The sequence below is a fragment of the Pteropus vampyrus genome, unplaced genomic scaffold, assembly GCF_000151845.1.
Source record: "Pteropus vampyrus isolate Shadow unplaced genomic scaffold, Pvam_2.0 Scaffold354, whole genome shotgun sequence".
NCBI classification, from domain to species: domain Eukaryota; kingdom Metazoa; phylum Chordata; class Mammalia; order Chiroptera; family Pteropodidae; genus Pteropus; species Pteropus vampyrus.
This window is the reverse complement of record NW_011889135.1, coordinates 454,540-461,640: the sequence shown is the minus strand read 5'-3', so window position 1 is coordinate 461,640 and position 7,101 is coordinate 454,540. Positions and strand designations below refer to the sequence as shown.

Sequence of the window (7,101 nt, the reverse complement as noted above, 5' to 3'; positions counted from 1 at the left end):
TGAAAATTCCAATTGTGCCCCCTGAAGCTGAGAAATGTTTGCTCTCCTTTTCACCCAAAGGCCTTCTGACCACTCCCAGTAGGGCAGAGTTTCTAGTCCATTTGCCTCCCCAGTTTGCCCTCTTAAAATGTAGAGCTCAGAATTGAAAGCAAGCTCTCAGAGGCAGCCTGTCCAAGGCAGAAAACAACGGGATGATTATCTCCTTTGTCCTGAATACTGTGACAGTAATGCTGCCAGAGATACCAGCCACGTCAGACGGTTGGCTAAAACTTTAAGTCTTTTTAACACAAGCAGATGTTGACCCAGGTCTCCCCGGTCCACAAACACAACATTTTTTTCCTGTCCTAGGAAGCAGGAAGTTGCTTTCAGTAGAGTTTAATTGTTCATTTGCTCATGTTGATCACCTTCAGCTTTTTGAAGTCTTTTTCTACCCTGATTTCTAACATCCGATTGGTTAGCTTTCCTCCCATCATGAGGACAGCCACAAATTTGATCTACCATTCTTTATCAAAGACCATTTTCTTACACTAGCCATTTTTGGAAGGGCTACTCAAAACATTTTATGATAATTTTAAATATTTTTATGTTAAAACAAAGATAAGTATGTTAAAAATAAAATATAAAGTCGATTCATCTTTGTGCAAAAGCATGAGACTTTCTAAGACATTTAGCTCCTGCTTATGCTTCCCAAGTCCCCCTTCGCCCCTGCCCACAATCAGCCCCTGCATTTTCCATTCCTCCACACAATACAAAAAAAGTATAAACTTTCCTTTTCTTCAATGGAAAAATGAGAATAGCATTGGCAAGGCAGTAAATTGCACAAAATCAAATCGTTATCAATCTGCAACACATCTATGTATCTTATTAGAATCAAGTCCATATTTTTCCATTTCATCTATAAAAGGATTGTAAAAAACTGAACCAAACACCTGTTTTTTTCTGATATCCCCAACAATATTACTCAAACTCATTCTTCAATAGTAACTGATTTTAAAAAGAAATGAAGCAAGTTTAAGAAAGGCTTATCCTTGGGAAACCCATGCTGACTTCTTAAAATCACTGCCTCTTTCCTAGGTAATCACAAATAATCCCTTCTTCCCTCTATATATTCCATCTCAAGATTATTTCACACTACTTAGAAGACACTGAACTAGATTTATGAGTGACAAAACAATGAGTAAGACGGAAGCTTATCTTCTAGGAAAGAGATAATACGCAGTCAGGTAACTCCAACACAAGGTAAAAATGTTTTAAGTTTTAGAAACAGGGAAGCACTGACCTGCAGGAAGGAACAGCTCTATCAGGTTGGATCATAGTATGTGTGATGACAGTAATGAAGGTCAAAACAGGGTACATGGTAGATAGCCACAAACATAAAGACTCCAATTTTGCCAAGGAATCACCTCAAAGCTTTCTGGGGCAGACTTGGAAAATCTATCATTTTCTATTTCAGAAAATTAAAATGTTTTCAATTTCTGAGGAACACGTGCCTGTATTTTCAATCTTTTTTGGCCTTTCTCCTGTCCTCCAAGATTGTCAACAGAAGCCTACAAATTAGGAAATACTATGCCCTTATACTTTTTTTTTTTTTTTTTTACGCCTACAGCACCTGGTCTTCCTAGGTGGTCTCCCATCCAAGTACTAACCAGGCCCGATCCTGCTTAGCTTCCGAGATCAGATGGGATCAGGCGTGTTCAGGGTGGCATGGCCATAGATTATGCCCTTATACTTTTGACAGCATTTTCAAATGAATTAGCTCTGGCTAGACTTTTTAAGTATCCTAAAATATGATGAAATTGGGCCTGGACACTCCAACTCAATTCAAATACTTACGTATTCAATCACCTCCCTTAACCTAGGCATCCACCCACTTTTACCTACATTTGTTTTGCCCTTTCCAATTAAAAATCATCATCTATGAGGTTTCTAAGCTTAGAAAAAATTAGAGAAATCACACGAGTGAATGAATGATAATGTGGACTGTTGAATTAAAAACTTCAGTGCACAAAAAAATGAACTGGATGGCCACTGCAAAAATATTTGCAAGAAACTCTAAATGGCTACTACCTATGACTTTTAGAGAGTTTAGAATAAATCTATAAGATCATAAGTACAGGCTAGATAATTTATAAGAAGCTGACAGATCTTTGGAAAAAACATTCAATGCCAACAGGTTAGTTATCCAAGAAGGCTTGTTAGAAATACAGTAGTAGATCCTCATTATTCATGGATTCTGTATTTGTGAATTGGCCTACTCACTAAAATTCATCTGTAACTCCAAAATCATATGATCATTCACGGATATGTGCAGAGTGGTGAAATATTTGATTCACTCTACACACGTATTCCTAGCTGAAGTCAAACAAGGCAACACTGCCTTCTTGTTTCAGCTCCCATACTATAAAACGGTTTGCATTTTTGGTTTGCATTTTTGTACTTTTTGGTTTGCATTTTTGTACTTTTTGTTGGTAATTTTGTTGTTTAAAATGGCCCCTAACATAGTGCTGAAGTGCAGAGAAAACACCTGTTAGATAAGCTTCATTCAGGTGTGAGATATAGAGCTGTAGGCACTGAACTAGGTGTTAATGAATCAATACATATTGAACAAGACGTCTTTAAATAAAAACACACATAAAGAAGGCTATGTATTTGATCGGTTGGCTAAAATGTTACGAAGAGAAGCTCACAGGAACCTAAGCTTGTTTTGCTTTTTTTATCCAGAGGAGCAATGGTTCAAATATTCACTAATTCAGTGTTCATGCCACCTTATGGAACATAAACTACCTATCAGAAATAATGAGAATCGATTGCGTAACAAACAATGCAGGGGCAGGAAAGTTTCCTCTCAATTGTTCTATATTCCCCATACTTCCTACAATGGGCAGTTTTGCTATCTTTTATATTATAGTACACAACGACTCCAAGTCCTGTATCTCCTATTATATTACACAATAACTCCAAGTCTCGTATCTATCCTTTCCGGTTATTCTCCACCTTAAGGCCCTTTAAAACTTTCCCTCGGCCTTTTCAAAGGCGTTGGCCCATTCTAGACTGTGGCCTTCACTGCCTCCTCTCACAGCGCCTAACTGATCTCTGCACATTGGTTCTCCGACATTCTTATCATCTTTTGTACAGATTCCTTTACAAAACAGAGCTCTCAGTTTCTAAGTGGCCCCAGTGACTTCTTGGGCTGCTTTCCCCTGTTCTTCCTCATCCAAGGATTTATATCACTTTCATGAATAGTCATATATAGTAGAACGTGTGGCCACTGGATCACACCCACATTTTTGCCTAATTGTTTGAAACTCATTTTTCAGTAGCCACTTGCCAAAAATGTCCTACCTTCAACTTTAGGATAACAAGAACATTTTTCTCCATTGACACTTGAAGAGCCTTTAGAAATACCTGGTAGGGCCTTGAAACTCCATATTCATTTTTCCTTTCATTTTCTTAACTTTTTATTATGGAAAACTTCAAATACATACCAAAGTGGAGAGAATTCTATAATGAATCCAACGTACCCATCACTGAGCTTCAACAATTATCAACATTTGCCAGTCTTTTTCATGTATTCCCCTTCCCTCTCTTGTTTTACTTTTCCTGGAATATTTTAAAGCAAAACCAAGAGGATGTCTTTTTCACCCATATGAATGTCAATGTGCATTTATTAACAATAATTTCTTTTCATTGTTGAGAACTCAGTCTAAATTGAAATGTTTGTGATTGTCTGTCTCAAAAGTGTCGTTTTGCAGATGGTTTGTTCAAATAAGAATTCAAAAAAGGTCCCACACTGCCTGTCATTACCGGAGACCATATTTGACGCAATAGCAGTCTGGAACAAGAGAAGAGCTCATTCAACTAAAAGAATTAAATTGGAAGCCTAGACCTCAAAGGTGGGAAAATAAACAAAATGCAGAAAAGTCATGTAAACAAGACACCAGCTAAAGAGAAAGCACAAAAGGAGCTAAGAACTTAATTTCATCAGAATAATTAGATAATTGATTAAAATATCCTAATGGAATAGGGCATTAGATTTAAAAATCCCATTTTGGATTAGCGGAACATAAAAAAAAAAAACAAAAACAGCTATTAAAAAGGAAAACCTTATTGTCACTCTAATTTCCCGAATCTTAGTTTCACAAGCACCTTTTTACACTGTGGCACCCTTGTAATTATACTGTAAGTTTAAAACGATCTAGGGTATAAGTTTAAATTTTATTTCATCACAGAGACCAAAATTAAATAAGCCCAAAATGTATAAGGGACATGACACTGGGGCAACCAACTATCTCTTATTTCCTGGAGTTTTATCCAGATCACTCAACATATTCAGAATCCTTACTTTATTTTACTTAAAGAAAGAATTTATCAGGATGATAGCTAACATTACAGATTACTTATTAAGCCAGGCACTCTAAAACCACATAAGGTAGATAATACCTATTTATTTTACAGATGCAGAAACTGAGACTTCATGGTTAAATGATATTGTTAGGGTTACATCTAGTAATTGGCAACACTGGGACTCTAAAAACTAGCTGGCTAATTCCAGAGCCTAATATTCAACTCACACTCAATCACAGGAGAAGACAATTAAGAAACCAGGGTTCCTAAATGCTTCATTGGGAATCACTAAACTTATATTAAACTTCTCTCTCTATGCACATACATACATACATACATACATACATACATACATACATACATACACAGGAATTTTTTATGTAAGCAATACATGTTCATTAATTTAAAAATAAAAGAAAATTACACAAGGTAAGCCTAATGATAAATTCTAATATGTCTTAAGATTTTTTTTGAGGTTCATCCTTAGAAGTGACTCCAAAATTCCCTTTCTCCTAAAATAAGATTTACTAAAATTCTCAGTTACAACTTTTTGTTTCTTCCCTCAAACTAAATCAAAACAAAATCTAAAGAAAGAAGAAATAGGAATTCCAACTTAGCCCTCTATCAACTTTGCAGTAAGATTTTAATTAGAGTAGTATGATTAAAAAGTAGTTGTCTTTTGAATGTAGCTCTGAAAAAGTTTAATGATTAAATGACTAGTGATATTTTCTACAAACAAGTTAATGTTATTAAAAGATCATGGAGGGTTAAAAATTGTTTGTTTGTTTTTTTAAATAGAAAGGTTTTTAGCATTTTTATCACCACTAAAGGGAAATTTTAGCATTTCAAAGGAATTTTTTTCCTAATTGTACTTTGAGAAATATATTTTCAAAAACGTTTATGCACACTTCGAACCTACAGATCTTAAGTCAAATATCTCATATTCTAGTACAAGTCTGGACACATCAAATCTGAAAGTATTTCTTGAGGCTAACTAAACTACCCTATGCGACTTGATCTCCAGCCAAGGAAAAATCTTAAACTTTTAGGTTATTGCAGCTAATTCTTAGTCACTGCAAGGAGAGCTGGAAATACATCAAAGCTTTTGGCACTGCAACATCCCAGAGCAGGACATTTTTCTCCATAATACACACATTAGAATTACTATTTTGCCCAATTGGTTTCTGAATCCTGATTTATGTTTACTCATTTGACTCGTTTAATTTAGCAGTGTGGGCAACTGTCATACACCTAGCAGAGTGGAGGAATTTAATCACTGTAGAGTTAACGAGTGTATATCTGGCATGTCTCCATCATGTGCCATGATGCACATGGTGTGGGGAGGAGGAGTTGAGGCAGGTGAGATGACCCCACTGTTTTCCCAATAGTGGGGATGGCTCCATGGAGTCACTGTACCACTCTTGACCCTGGCGGATATTCTGCTTTGTGGATGTGGTCTGAAACTGGGAAGTGGCTTTCTCAGGGATTAGCTAGTATCCCATCTAATTTCATTAGCACTTAATACTGTCCCCATATTAGTGCTTTTCAAAAGTGTGGTCCCCAGACTAGCAGCAGCAGCATCATCTGGGAACTTGTCAAAAATGTAAATTCTCAGACAAATCCCAGACCTCTTGTATCAGCAAGTCTGGTGGTGGTGCCCCACCCAGCAATCTATATTTTCATAAAGCCTTCAGGAGATTTGGATGAACATTATGGTTTGAGAACCATAGCTATAAATAATATTTTTTAAGTGATCATTCATCGAGATTGCCATTATGTTTGGGTTTAATTTGCATTAAACCCATTGAGAGTACTTCATTGATCTTCCAATATTCTTACAAAAGTAAATTCAAATAGAAGGAAGCTTTGAATTTACCAAAAATTTGGGGTGAGTTGATTAATGTGAAAGTTAGCAATTAGCTTCTATTTTTCTTATTCCTCATACATAGTCTCTAGAACAAAACCCTTACAATAGTTTATAAGAAAATATTTCATTATAGTGCTCAAATTTACTCCTTCTCTCATGTTATACTAGTTTTCAGCATTTGAAGTGACTGTCAACAACTGCCTAAAACAAACTCGACCCTGAAAGCAGCACTGCACAGGACTGAAGAGCAAGGCCTCTAAGAGGGCCTGAGTTCAAGTCTCAGCTCTGTCACTTCCCACCTTGGAAAACTTACCAATCCGCTTTAAACCTCAGTTTTCCCAAATGTAAACTGAAAATTACAGTACTATCAACGCCTAGAAGAAAACACAGGTGGCAAGCTCCTTGACAGTCTTAGCAATGATTTTTTGGATGTGACACAAAGCAAAGGCAATGAAAGCAAAAACAAACAAATGTGTTATTACAGTAGAACCTTCGGCATAGGGAAGTCATAAAAATCAAAGATGTGACAAGCATACTATATGATCCCGCAATTCCACTTCTGGATATTTATCTGAAGAAATTCAAAACACTAATTTGAAAAGATATATGCACCCCTATGTTCATTACAATAGCCATGATATGGAAGCAACCTAAGCATCCATCAACAGGCAAATAGATAAAGAAGATGTGGTATGTATATACAATGGAATATTACTCAGCCATAAAAAAGAACAAAATCTTACTATTTGTGACAATATATATGGACCTAGAAGATATTAGGCTAAGTGAAATAAGTCAGAGAAAGACAAACACCATATGATTTCGCTTATATGTGGAATTAAAAAAAAAAAGACAAACAAAACAGAAACAAACTTATAGATACAGAGAAC

At 36.0% G+C, this 7,101-nt stretch overlaps 1 protein-coding gene and 1 non-coding gene across 7 annotated transcripts in view; both read right to left on the bottom strand.

Annotated features, from left to right (window-relative positions):
* Positions 1 to 7,101, bottom strand: part of KANK1 (KN motif and ankyrin repeat domains 1) — a 191,103-nt gene that overhangs the window by 143,168 nt on the left and 40,834 nt on the right. The gene's annotated exons all lie outside the window — the stretch shown is intronic.
* LOC111731216 lies at positions 1,598 to 1,716 on the bottom strand. Its single transcript, XR_002776995.1, has one exon. It is a non-coding gene; the product is annotated as a 5S ribosomal RNA (ribosomal RNA).